Genomic DNA, 14,508 nt, shown 5'->3' with positions numbered 1-14,508 from the left:
TTTTGTTGTTCTTTTGTTCTTTTTAAACACATGGAGAATTTATAACCCATTCAAGAAAGAATCTGATCTTAATTTTCCCCTCTGCACACACTAAAAAGTAGTGCTGTTTAATTTCATTGACTCCTATGAATTTTAAAACAGAAATGAAGCGAACTTTCAGAGATTGTGAACATATTGGAGTATTTATCTTATAGTTGAAAATTGACATTTCACCTTAGTGGTTGTTTTGCTTGTATTATAGAATTAACGGTCTTAGTACTAAAGTACGTATTTGTTTATAAATACTAGGAATTGGCAGTTCAGGAATTTATTAGGTGGTGGTCAGAAATTTAAAATTCAGTATTTTAAAAATCAAATGTCCTCCTTGGTGGTACTTAGTCATTTTATTTGGTATGCTTTATGATACCACTTTACGCATTCAGTTTTACAGATTGAGATTTTAAAATGTGCATTTAAAAATTTAGCCCACCAGTCCTATATTTAAGTATCTGTGAACTGAACAGTTGCTCATAGGTGATGTTTCATTTAAGAAGTTTATTAAAATATTTAATTGTTCACAGCAGGGTTTGTGAAAATCTCACATTTTAGCACAAAATCTGCATAGCTGCTTTAACCACTGTGAACTTATTTCCTAATATTTACACCCAAACAGGTATGTTATAAACTGTTGTCACTTGTGGAGTCCCATTAAGTTCAAATGCTTCTCTGGACCTTAAGTGCTTATAATACATTTATTTAAATCAGCTTTTCTCTCAACAGATTTTTGGTAATGTTTTTTCAGATTTGTAAACTGCAAGAAATATGCAAAAATTCATTCATTCCTTTCTTTGATGAACATTCACACACCTCAGGGAACTCAAGAAGGGCAACAAACGTGTATCTTTGTACTTAAAGAGCAGCATGTTAGCAGGGTGATCAAAGCGCCCTGATGGTGCTCTGCTGGAACTTTAAGGGAGAAGGCACTTTCTAAAGGGGATAGTCCTTGAATACTGACCGGGATTTCAGGGTGGGGACAGCAGTCATGTGATGTGTGTTGTTTGGAGTCCATTGCTTCTCACATTTTGTTTTGTGGATCTCGACATTCATGAGAAGGTATCTGTGTCTCTCTGTTTCTCCCTTCTGTTTTTTATTTGCGTTATATGTCAGGAATAATACAGTAGAGAATGAGAAATTGACAGGTAGAATAGAGGATAAGCAGAGAGGATAGATAGAATTTGTTGGAGCAGTGTTCTTCAGTAAGCCATAGGAAATGGGGGAAAGTGCAAAAGTGAGAGGTGGCTTCAGATAAGAGCAAAGACATATCTGTGTAATAAGAGAGGAGATAAGAATCGATGAGTACAGATGCAGTAGGTGGTAAATGTGGCATGTGGAATTTCTCCTTCAGTGGTTTTTAACTATCACTGAAAAAAGAAGCAAGGTCATCTCTTGAGAGCAAAGATAGAGGAAGAGATGTCAGAGGCTTGTAGAGGGCAAAGAAGAAAAGGGTTAGTCTTGCAGGAAAGCAGTAAAGTGAAGGGCCTCTGGAAAAGTGATTTAATTCTCTGCATGATGGCGGGAGCCCACTTAAGTTGTGGTTTTGAATTTAAAGTATCACCAGTTTGTGTGGGTTTGGGTTTCATGTAGTCACATTCAACTGTATAGGTTGAAGCACTGATTAGGTGGAGAGTTGGATTTAACTGGAGTTTTGTCAGAGTGTACAAGGACATGAGAGAGGGCCAAGGCAGTTGAAGGTTCATGCACAGAGTGACTCTAATGAGTGACCATGGAATTTCAACTAGGAGAAGGCATGAGAATGAGGGACAAGAAAGGTGGTGGGACCTGTGGGTTACAAACTCCACAGTTTTCCATTTGCCTGAAGTTCACTGTGGTAATACCAATTTGAATTATGATTTTAGGCCTTACTGTTGTTAGTAAGGGTGTGTTAACCATGGCCTCCCCGTGGCCGCCCCCCCCCCCCCAAAAAAGTTTATTTTGAGATTCTCCTAGTATTCCATTTTTTTGAAGGCATAATCTATAGAAATACATTCCCCCCCCTTTTGTTCCATCCTACAAACATTATTTTAGTTAAACTTCGGTTTACTTTAGAGAAACTATTGTTTTCCAGTGTAATTTGTGATAACATGAGTATTTTTTATTCTTGTTGTCTAAACTGCTGGTGCCAGATTCCAGTTGGATGATATGCAAAGGAAATTTAGGTTTAGGTGATATCATGTGTAATTTCAAACAGAGGACCAAATGCTTGAATGAGAATTTTTTAAAAAGTTGGATTACACCTTTTTTTTTTTTCTTAAAAAAGAAAAGGTTCATAAATGGTATATTTAGATAAAATTTCAAGATATGTTTCTGTTTAACAAGGAACTCCTTTCCAAGTTTTTTTAGAAGTTGTTTTCTACATATAAACATTGTAATTATATGGTAAGGAGGAAGTGCTACAGTTTTGATTAGCCCTTTAGGTATGATTAGCGCTGAAGAAAGCTTAAAATATAATTACTGTAAGTAAATTTCTTTTGGATCGCCTTAATTAAGATTCTACCTTTTCTTGCACACAAATTGATGTAATAGTGATACTTAGAATTACTGGACCTGTGTCTTATAGTAGGTGAGGGGGATGGGGTCTAGGGCATCTTCTTAGGGACTTGTTAGCAGCGTGGATAATCCATCTGTGTTGGTTTCTCAACCTTGGCACTGATGATATTTTGGGCTATATAATTCTTCCTTTACAGGCACTGTAAGATGTTTAGCCATATCTTGGGCCTTGATTCACTAGTTGCTCAGTCTTGACAATCAGAAACTTTGACCTGAGAGGTCAGAATTGCCTCAGGTTGAGTACCAGTGATTTACGGTAATAGAAGAGGGACCGAGGTTCTGGCATTTGGGTAGAGGTGGAGTTCTGCATCTGTGGAAATTATTTTCCAGTTACTTTCTCTATTGAAGTGGAAAGTCAAGTCATGAGAGAAAGAACAAAGGGCAGGCAGGTGGCTGTTTCTGTAGTTTTGTCTTTGTTCTGTGATGGTTGACACTGCAACACTGGCATTTTAGAAATTTATCTTGATCGATCAAGATACAGTCCCAGTAACACTTCAGCCTGACATGGTCAGCTGTAATCTTTATAGACTTATTCAACAAGTCATATTTTTCTCTATATATCCAGTCGAGTTATTTAAAAAATGAAGTTCTCATTCTTTTTGATTTGACTTTGGGCATATCTAACCATTTGTTCATTCAGAAAATACTTCTGTCCTTGCCTTCTGTTGAGCCTCACTTACTTTTCTTGCTTTCTTCTCCACTTTCTTGAGTTCCATTGCACTGATAGGCAATAATAGTAATAAAGAGTCTTTTGCTGTAAACATCACCAGGTTGGAGTTTTATGACCAAGACAGTGTGGTCAAGCCACAGAGACCGAGGTGAAATCCATAACAGTTGTCCCAGTTAGCAGTTTGGATTGAAGATGGCCATGAAGGAAATCACTTAGATTATAGAGATACTCAAGTAAAGAATGTTGACAGTTATGAGATATGCTGCTGCTGCTAAGTCGCTTCAGTCGTGTCCGACTCTGTGTGACCCCATAGATGGCAGCCCACCAGGCTCCCCCGTCCCTGGGATTCTCCAGGCCAGAACACTGGAGTGGGTTGCCAGTTCCTCCTCCAGTGCATGAAAGTGAAAAGTGAAAGTGAAGTTGCTCAGTCGTGTCCGACTCTTAGCGACCCCATGGACTGCAGCCCACCAGGCTCCTCCATCCATGGGATTTTCCAGGCAAGAGTACTTGAGTGGGCTGTCATTGCCTTCTCCAAAGGGGTGGTTAAGAATGGTATTAATGTATCATAGGATTACAGTGTATTTTGGTATTAATAAAAATATATTCATGTTCTTCAGTTTGTATATTGGATACTTCTAACAGTAGGGAAATTGATAATTTTTCTTTCAAATGACTGCATAGCTTTCCATAGTTACATAGTTGAATTTAGCTCCAATTTTGGCTTTAATTTTCAGAATTATTTATTATAGCTTTGTAGGTCAGTCTCAAAGGACAGTTAACTCTGTAAGTCGTTAAGACTCTAGGTTTTCATAACTGTGAAATTAGGATCATTTGTCAAATTGTATAAATATTTTCAGTACGAAATACTCTGTTATCAAAGTATCTGGTTGACTACCATAGAGGAGTATGACATCTGGCCATCAGAAATGTAACATAAATCTGTAGAGTTAACTCTGAAAATTCTGTAATCTGTGTCAAGAATTTTGCTTTGGACATTTCAGTGAAATAATTGTTGTTGTAAAATTCAAGTTGCTGTTGGTAACTTGATTTATTTTGGACATTGAGTTCTAAATGTGATAATGTACTCTTTTAATGTGCTACTTTTTTTATATGATAGATATATATTTTGGTGTGTTTTTAATAAAATAAAATTAACTATGCAGGGAGATAATCAGTAATGAAAGAGGCCTATTAAATATAGTAGGAATAGTGTGGTTGGGTACCAAATTAATAATGTCAGTATAAGATGAAATTTTAAAATTATACTTGAGAAATTTTCATGTGAAATGTCTGAGATTTAAGTACTGTTTCTAAGTGCTTAGACACGGGGAAAATAAGAATCACATTGGGAAGACAGATGAATAACTATAAAAGTGGATGTAAATTATGTAAAAAGTTTTATATTATGTGGTGATTGTTTCTAATTTGTATACCTGTAGCTGAAATTTTTTTTGCTTAGCCAGTGAAAAACCTTCATCTCTTCAGGTTATTATCTTGTCCATTTATGTAGTATAGAACTTTGGTTAACCTTTACCTGCAAATATGGAGTATTGTTCTCACATTTAATGTCAGTGTTTGCACTGGGTTATCCTAGCTTTGCCATTCTTCCTCTTTCTCATATATAGCGTGAAAGTGAAGGTCAGTCAGTTGTGTCCAACTCTTTGCGACCTCATGGACTATACAGTCCATGGAATTCTCCAGGCCAGAATACTGGAGTGGGTACCGTTTATAGGATTATTCTCTCAGTTGACCCCTTATATAGATAGTCCTTTTTCCTTTTGATTCCTGTAATACAAATTGTGTGATACTGAAATATTTGGTTTTGTTAATTTGGTGCGGTGGAAATGATAATAGAACTGGTTGTATGGGTGATATTTTGTCAGTCATTGGGCTAATATTTAGAAACATTTACCAATTTCGTTGCGTCTCACATTTCTCTTACCTTGATATCTAACAGACAGTCTGTAAGGGAGTTGAGGAAAGGAAGTGTGGTATATTAAATATCTCTGATTACATTGTCTTGCCATGCTTTCAAGGGAAGACAGAGACAAACTATGAAACAGGGATGTGTATTTTTTATTATAGCATATATGTGTTTTATCATACTGTATTTAAAATACCTCTTTTACTACCCTGTATCCTGCCATGTTAAAATAAGACAGTACTGTGTCTGTTTCTGAATCATGGTGACATAGTTTCTTGACTTTGTTGTTCTCTCTGCTTGTAGTGGTTTTATTGCTGTGTGTGATAATTACATTCAAAGAACACCTACAGTGCCATGCTTAGTCAAGTTATGTTTAACCATTGTAGTTCCTATTTTGAGATCTTAGAGTCATGTTTTTAAAAACATGATAGGTGCTTTTGATTGAAAAAAATTCGCTTTGAATCTGTACTGTTTTCTGTGGGTGAGAGTTTCTTAGGTTGAGGATTACTAGTTTGGCAAACTTCTTTTTTCTTTTCCTTTGCTTCTAGTGTGCCATGCCCCTGTTTCCAAAGATGAGCAAGGCATATTTTCTGATAAATTATATCACAATCTGTAATGCTGTCTATAAAAGCTGTTCGCTCTGGGACTGGGAGAGACAACTGTTGTCTTCTGAGGGAGCTCAGAAGAACACTTGTTTTTTGCCTTAAATGATTTGGAAGGAAGCATAATGAGGGAATGCTTATTCTTTGGAAGACACTGTGTCAAGAGGGATGGAAACTCATGTATATTGAAATTTTCCTTTGTGCTAAACAGTTTATGAGGCATCTTCCTGTATGTTATCTCAATTATTATCCTTCACAGTTATGCTATGATGTATGAAGTGTTCTGAGTCTACCGAGGTTCCAGTACATATTTAGGGTTACACAGATGTAAAGTGAAGGCTCATGACCACTCAGTTTTAAGGTGGTGAAGCTAGGGCTCTAGAAGTTTTTGACTTCAGATCTTTTTTTTAGTATGCTTTGTTGCCTTGGGGTAGATGCTTAGTATTCCAGATAAAGTAGCTAGTAGGGAGTAGAAGATTACCTAAATTCTATAAAATGTACTTTCATTTTCTGTGGCCATTTACTGAAAGCTGGAGGTTTCTCATTTCTAGAGAATAAGAACTGGAAGATGTTCTTTCAGATATATTTACTTGTCTGGAATATATGGCAAGAAGGATCTTTTGGGTAGTGATGTCACTAGTTGCTCAAAATAATGCAGTTGCACTTTGTCATGACCTTTCTCATTGAAAGTGAAGGGAGAAAATCAAATGCTGGTATCTGACTGAATGTTTTACATCTGAAAACGTGATTCTTTCATTTTAGAAAAGGAACTCTTTGGTCCTTTTCTTGAGTCATTGACTTAGAGGTAAGCAACTGTACAGAGTTTTAACTTCTGTGCAAATTAGGGATATCTGTTGGGGAACTTACACCCAAGTGGGTCTTGAGTCTTTCATTGCCCAGAAGGAGATTCTGCAGTTTTATGTCCCTGGACTTTGCCTGTGGTTTTTGTCTTATTAAGCACTTGTTAATTTAGAAACAAAAACAATGGAAATTTTGGATAATGAGAAAGAAGTCTTATTTATAAAATCTGCTTAAAGCTGGTTTAAAAAATAATAATAAAGTTGAGAGTTTTCAAAAGTTTATCTTTGGTCAGTGTATCTGATTGACAGGATAAAATGTAATAAGGATAAAGGTGAAACCTTGCATTAAGGTTTTAAAAAAGCAGATTGACAGGTATAGATGGAGGAGCTGGGGCTTGACAGTATTGTGAGTAAAAGAAACGAAGCTGGATGTTTTGGTCTGTGCCTAATGAAGTTTACATGATACCTAGTCTGTCTTGATATAAGCATTGTGTTCAGATCAGGGTACTTGAATAGTTTTACTGCTCTCTCTCTTCATCAGAGATGTCTGGAATTAGATGCTCATGTTGGAAAGCTTCATTCTAAGGACTTTGAAAACTGGAGCCGTGACAGGACAGAAGGGTTGGTTGGGATGGGGCTAAGTCTGGGGACCCTGTCGTACGAGGAGTGGCTATAGCAATTAGATATATTTAGCCCAAAGAGGAAACAAAACACATGTTGGACTTTTAGAAACTTATAGTCTCTGTTGTAAACAAAAAATTATTTTGTATTATTTTCCAAGAAGTAGATGTAAGTTACAGGACTACAGATTTAACTTAGTATAAGAATTATTAGAGGTCTTTATAAATCCATTGTCTCATGAGGTAGGGAGCCTCCATCTTCCCAGCAAAAACAAATCTGTGGGAGAGAAGCCATTTGGCTATCTCTTAACAAGGCTTTCCACAACTTGGCAACTGAAGGACAGCAAGCCTTTGCAGTGCAAGTTTTTTAGATGCTTACTCAACAACCCATAGAAGTCGATTTATAATCCATCAGTTTCAAATATGGTCTGCAGTCAAGGGGTGAGAGGGAGTCCTTTAGTCTCTGTCAGGAACTGAAAACAATTTTTGTAATATTTGCCTCTTTCACTGTGTTGAAATTTGCGCCGATGGTGCAAAAGAAATGGTGTGTCAAACTGCAGGTGCCTTATGAAATTAAGGCAGAGGTATCAAACTGTATTAATTGTCATTGTTTTATTCTTCATTGCCACACATTGAAAGAAGACAGTACCTTATATTTAAGTGTCACTGATCAAGACATAAAAATTACTAAAACTGTATTAAATCTTGACCCTTGAGTATGTGTCTTTTTAATACCCTATGAGAGAAACTAACAAGCATATACATACATCAGACACTTATGCTCAGGGTGGTTATCTCAGGGGGAAGCATTTGTGCAGTTATCTGAATTTTGTGTTAAATCAGCTGCTTTCTTGGTTTTCAAAGAGCAACTGACAAACTATAGTTTCAGACCTAGGTATTAGGCAGATATTTTCTCCAAAATGAACTTGAAGTGAGCTTGTCAAGGAAGACTGACATATTTGTTGGTTATTATAAAATTTGTGATTTCATGTGAAAATTATAGTTTAAAAACTTGTATCAGCTACTGTGTTTTCTTAGGTTCCCAGTACCTAAAGATTTTTCTGATAAGATCTTTGGAGATAATAGTAAGTGTGATTTTATTTTTGGATATTGTATGGTAATGGTAACCCACTCCAGTATTCTTGCCTGGAAAATCCCGTGGATGGAGGAGCCTGGTGGGCTACAGTCCATGGGGTCTCAAACAGTAAGACGACTGAGTGGACTTCAGTTAATGGTAAAATGTGTCAGCAGATAGAAGACCTGCATAGCTCAGAACAAGAATCTTCCAGACAATCAGTGCATAATGTTACAAAATCATGCATTGAGTTAACAGGTCCATTTAGAGGGCAAGGCAAACAGTGGGGTTTTAATGTTACAGATGGTGGAAAGTTCACTGATACCGGTTTTTAGATTGTACTAATGTTTCTTTGGAAGGAATGATGCTAAAGCTGAAACTCCAGTACTTGGGCCACCTCATGCGAAGAGTTGACTCATTGGAAAAGACTCTGATGCTGGGAGGGATTGGGGGCAAGAGGAGAAGGGGACCACAGAGGATGAGATGGCTGGATGGCATCACTGACTCGATGGACGTGAGTCTGAGTGAACTCGGGGAGTTGGTGATGGACAGGGAGGCCTGGCGTGGTGCGATTCATGGGGTCGCAAGGAGTCGGACATGACTGAGCGACTGAACTGAACTGAATGTTTAGAGGCTTCCTGGTGGCTCAGATGGTAAAGTGTCTGCCTACAATGCGGGAGACCCAGGTTTGATCCCTGGGTCGGGAAGATCCTCTGGAGAAGGAAATGGCACCCCACTCCAGTACTCTTGCCTGGAAAATCCCATGGACAGAGGAGCCTGGTAGGCTACAGTCTATGGGGTCACAGAGTCGGACATGACTGAGCGACTTCACTTACTCACTCAATGTTTAGAAGCTACCATTTATCAGCTTTTGGTATAACACAGCTAATTCTAAGGATTATTAAAATGTTCCTTTCTTCTCCAAGTACCTATTTGCATGGAGTTGGATGTTTTTTGTAAACTTTAACCAAGACAGCATATTACAATGTATTGCATTTAGAAGCAGATCAACAATTCAGTTGTCTTCTGTTAAGGCAGACTTAAAAGTGGTTAGCAATAATGAAAATCAGCACCCCTTTACTCAACTAATTTTGGTGAATATAGTTATTTTTCCTATGAATAATATATTGTATGATGATATATAAGTGTAAAGGGATCCATTACTCTCGGTGCATGACTTCAGCTTTATATTTTCATCGGTTTCCTAGGTATGATCCAGCAGCTCTGGGAACCCGAGACACTTTCAGAAAGAAGTTGGTTTATAATCCACAGTGCTTGTCAGTTAATTGACAGTGGAGTGAATTGGGAAAGCTTGTTGCTCTCCAACATGCTTTTTCATTGTGTCTTGGTACCTGGGAAACTAAATCAGCAGTGTTAAAGGATTGCTTGGTGAACATGAGATCAAAGGAATTAAATGTTTTCTGGGACATATTATACTGTGTCCCTGCTGCACATTAGTGAGCACCTCTCTGCTGTCTAGTGTCTCTTATGTTTACCATGTTTCTGTTTTGGACAGGCTCCTTTTAAATTCTTTAATATATATATATATTTCCCCAAACCCCATCGTCTCATAATTGATTCAGTGCTGTAATGTTTTTCTAAGGCCAGACTCTGATCACTTTGATTCAGCTCACCAGACATCTCAGTCCTGTTACATTTTGAAGACTCCTTCAGGCAACTTAGGCTTCTTATTGTCTTTCATTTCAGAGAGTGTCCCCCTCCCCTCCCGCCCCACCCCCACCCTGACCCCCGACCTTGTCTGTAGCAGCTGGTGGGTTTCCATTTGGATCATATTCTTTTAAAAAGTATTTCAGAGTCTATATTATAGGCCTGGCACTTTTTTTTTTAAACTCCCTCCTACAATCATTGCTGGAATTGTTTAAACTGATAACTGTCTTTTTGGGCTTGTTGAAGAAGAAAATTCTAATTTTAGTTTGCATCTTGGATCTTGGGAGTTTATAAAACAGGGAGACTTCCAGGAAGTATCTTGCGGGATTAAACAGTTGTTTTTGTAGACTTGGTTGGATTCTATGCGCTTTGGGGTTACTCACATTTAACAGGTTTAATTTTCTCACCTTCCTTCTGATTGGAGGCCAGGAAATATGTGGGGAGAGGAGCCTAATAGTTTCTCATCACAAAGATTTATGCTGTTTATTTGTTCATTCATTTAGAAAATGTTTCCTAAGCACCAGGTACTATTCTAGGAGTTAAAGAGGTGTGTTACTTCTGTTTAGTACTCTTATTTGTCCTTATAATTAATTTAGTTAAATCATTAGATAAAACTAATTTAGTCACATTGAAGATTTTATATGTAGGAATAAAAATGTCTTCATTTTGAACTTAAAGAACTACATTCACATAAAGATCTTCATTTTATACTTCCAACAGGTGGGTAGCACAAAGATCGGGTTGTCCTAATAGATATCGGTGATAGACTTAGTACATGTAGCTTAGATGGCCTATGAAAATTTACATGTGGTGAATTTTTTACAGTATTAGAAGATTTTCTAAGTTGTATATATTTTAAAAGCTAACATGTATTTTATCTTGAATATTTTTAATGTGGTGAAAATGCCTAGAAAATGTCATTCTTTGAATAAACATCATTAAATAAACTTGTTGGTTAGTTCATATGGATTTTTATAAAATACAGTCAATCAGTTCCAGGCACAAAAAGCAGTATTATAGCTATTAATGTGATCAATACACATCAAAAGGAAATGTTAGCAATGAAGCAATAATGAATAAGGAAGTCAAGGAAATAAAAATATAGGTGAGGAAGGAACACACTGGAATGTCTACCTGGCCGTAACACAGTGTTTTTTAAGGTAACTAAGTTTAAAATTAGTTACTATTTGACATTGTGTAGTCCAGTCTCTCTAAATTGTGTCATAAGGGAATACACATAATATGATGAATTGATCTCTTGACACTTCAGAATAATCTCTACATAAAACAAGTACTTGTAAGTGATGGCCCTTACTTAGAGAATAAAATTTAAGAAGTGTGAATATTATGGGGAAAAATTAAACCTCCACATCCTAAATCAGTATAACTACAATGAGGAAAAATGAATTATACAGTATCTGCTGGGCTGTTGATTATGACATTTTTATGTTAAAGTATTACATCCTTAGCAGGCTGGCATCTAATCTGCGTCCCAAATTAAAATGAAAAAAAAAAAAATCAGTTGTTTTAATCTGCCTTCTTTTAAGGGATCCTTTTATGTATAAAAAATCATATTATTCCTTTCTTGCCAAAAATTTCAACCCTAGTATCTTTTTATCTAACTTTTTATCTTAGTGAATTAAAATATATTCTATAAACCATTTTATTCCCTTCAGGAAGTTGCTTTACTTTCTGAGTTGTCTTTTCTACCCCTTTTCCTATCCATTTCTTTATTTTTATGAATTCATCTTTAATCCTTTGTCTCTCTGAAGCACAGTCTAGTTTTTAAAGATTTAATTCTAGAATAGCTTATTTTTATGATGTAAATTCATGGGTTTATATATGAAGAATTTTACCTTCATAATCGAAGTCAAAGGATGAAAAGTTTGATCCCTAAAGAGGAGTTTTGCCAAATTTCCAATTCAGTGAAAGTAAATTGTTGTGGGATTGCAACTGAAAAATGTGGTAATAAATTTTCTTACTGAAAGGTGTATGCTGATTTTTAATCGCCCCTTTTCACTCACTCACTCAGCAGCTATTAACTGCTCAGTTTGTGGCAGTCACTATGCTGTAAGCACTGGGGAGTACAGTGGTGGACGCAAACGAACGCGAACTTCTGCGGTCTTTGAGTTTAAACTGTTGGGGAGATGTAGGCATTGGGAAAGTCACATAAATACACATAAAAAAATCACAACTGCCATAAGTACAGAAACTGGATTGTATGGTGCTATGTAGATAGTATGAGACTTTATAAAAGAAAATCAGTTGTCTGAGGAAGCGGTGTTTGAACTAAAATGAGAAAGTAGAGTAGACTTGGAGTGGATGAAGAGAGGAGTGACAGTATTTCTGTGGCAGATGTGACAGCAGCCCGGGTAGCAGGAAGCTCTGTGCGTTGCAGGAATGGAAGACCAGTGTGGCTCTAGCAGAGAAAGTGCCTGAGAGAGTGTTATCAGATGAGACAGATCGATCTGAGTGTCAGTGGGTGCAGACCAGGCACAGCTGGGTTACAGATGCCTCTCCAGACATGATAAGGACTTACCCTAAGAACTAGGAGAATTGGTGTTCCATATTTTAAGCAAGAATTGGGAGTGGGGGCGCTGAGGGAATGTGTGCAGATGAGAATTGAGACAGGAAAGGTGTGACTTGGGGCAGAATTTAGTGTGCAAGGTGGATAGAAGAGCGTGTGACCAAAAAGAGGACATGGACATTCTGCTCAGGAAGCTTGTATAGTCTTCCAAGGAAGCGATAATGCCTTTTTTGTTGTTGCTGGTTTTTTAAAATTGCTGTAAGCCCCCTTTCCGAGGCAGTTTCTAGCACATTATTGCGTTAGAAGCTTGGATGTTCTTTATCCCAGTGTTTTCCTGCAGCACCAGTGCAGAAGGCTGCTTGTTTCTTTGGATTATTAACACAGATATAATCCGAAAGCAGCTGTATGAAGGCTAGTATTCGTAAGCATGCATTGTAATGTGCTTTTGGGAAACTGATTAAATATGTGTGAGTATAAGGTGATCCTTAATTGGTTTATATTTCCAGCTACACATTCGGCAGGTCACTACTGGGGCAGTGTAAGCTTCCGACATAAACAAATGACTAAAAGTGACCATAAGTTGAAACCCTTATTAGTACAGAATAGTCCTTGAATTGTATGCTAGCTGCAGCCTACATTTAAGGCACTTAAAATGAATTCGTTACCTAGGCTTTACTGTTTTGCTCCTTGCTGTGTCTTTGAAACTAGCTTACACCCTTACAGATGTAAACTATGGTAGCAGTTATTTATCACTAAGCTGTGGTCCTGTGTGTAATTGTCAGTGTACAAATACTGAAGCTGTAGCAGAAACCTACTGCCCTCTTCTTTGGCAAATGTGACTGAGAGTGGGAGATAATGCCTGAAGACTTTCGCCAAATAGCCATCTGTTCAAAGTGCCTTGTTTTAAAATGTAGGGACTCATGTCATGTCAGTCAGAAGAGGCTCTTTGCAGCTGCAGCAGCTTCTGTTGCAGTTAAATAAATAAACAAAAAGTGTAAATACTTTTTTGGGGGGCCAGTCTCTGAAGTAATAAAGGTAAAACTGAGAGGGGGAAATGATTTAATTCTTTTTCTTGATGCACATGGTTATGTGCCTTGGCACATAGTGCAGATAGGAGAAGAATGACATGGACAAGGAGCAGCAAGTAGGTCCCCGAGAAGTAAGCTCACCCACAATATTTGAACCCAGTATAACTTAGGAATCTGTGAGTGGACCTGTATCTTTTTAAATATGTAAAGTTTTATGATAAATATTACACAGGCCAACTTGCACTGTAGTTTAAAGTGTTTTTCCCTCTTCCCCAAGAGTCTCAGTTTTACGTCTTTTATCGTGTGATGCCTTCTATGGTTGAAAAAAATCATTGTTTTATTCTTTTGATATTATAGGCTTTGAAAATGCATTGTTATTAATGTGTTTCATTACTACTAAAGGCCTGCCAACTTGAAGATATTCTGGAGAGTCAGTTTAGATTAGTCTGTTTTATAAAAGTTTTAAAAATACAATTTCAGGTTGATTTATCTCTAAGCAAGTGTTGTGTGTTATATTTATGTACTTTTTTTATTTAGGAAACCTTTACTGTGAATCTTTGTAAAAACCCTTTCCATGTACATTTAGAATTTATTCACCTTATAAACAATGCAGTTATCACAAATATTTATTACATAAAGAGAGGTGTAGTTAATGAGTATTTTGGATTTAATATATTTTTCATTAATAAGGGTGATATTATAATTAGTAGCTGAGAAAAGAAGAGAAGCTAAAGGCAAAGGAGAAAAGAAAAGAAATACCCATTTGAATGCAGAGTTCCAAGGAATAGCAAGGAGAGATAAGAAAGCATTCTTCAGTGATCAGTGCAAAGAAATAGAGGAAAACAATAGAATGGGAAAGACTAGAGATCTCTTCACAAAAGTTAGAGATACCAAGGGAACATTTCATGTAAAGTTGGGCATAATAAAGAACAGAAATGGTATGGACCTAACAGAAGCAGAAGATATTAAGAAGAGGTGGCAAGAATACACAGAAGAATTATACAAAAA

At 36.9% G+C, this 14,508-nt stretch overlaps 1 protein-coding gene across 2 annotated transcripts in view; it reads left to right on the top strand.

Annotated features, from left to right (window-relative positions):
* Positions 1-14,508, top strand: part of MED13L (mediator complex subunit 13 like) — a 281,427-nt gene that overhangs the window by 85,105 nt on the left and 181,814 nt on the right. The window lies entirely within an intron of this gene.

This window comes from Capra hircus, chromosome 17 (genome assembly GCF_001704415.2).
Source record: "Capra hircus breed San Clemente chromosome 17, ASM170441v1, whole genome shotgun sequence".
In the NCBI taxonomy this organism is placed as follows: domain Eukaryota; kingdom Metazoa; phylum Chordata; class Mammalia; order Artiodactyla; family Bovidae; genus Capra; species Capra hircus.
This window is presented reverse-complemented; position numbering and strand designations above follow the sequence as displayed.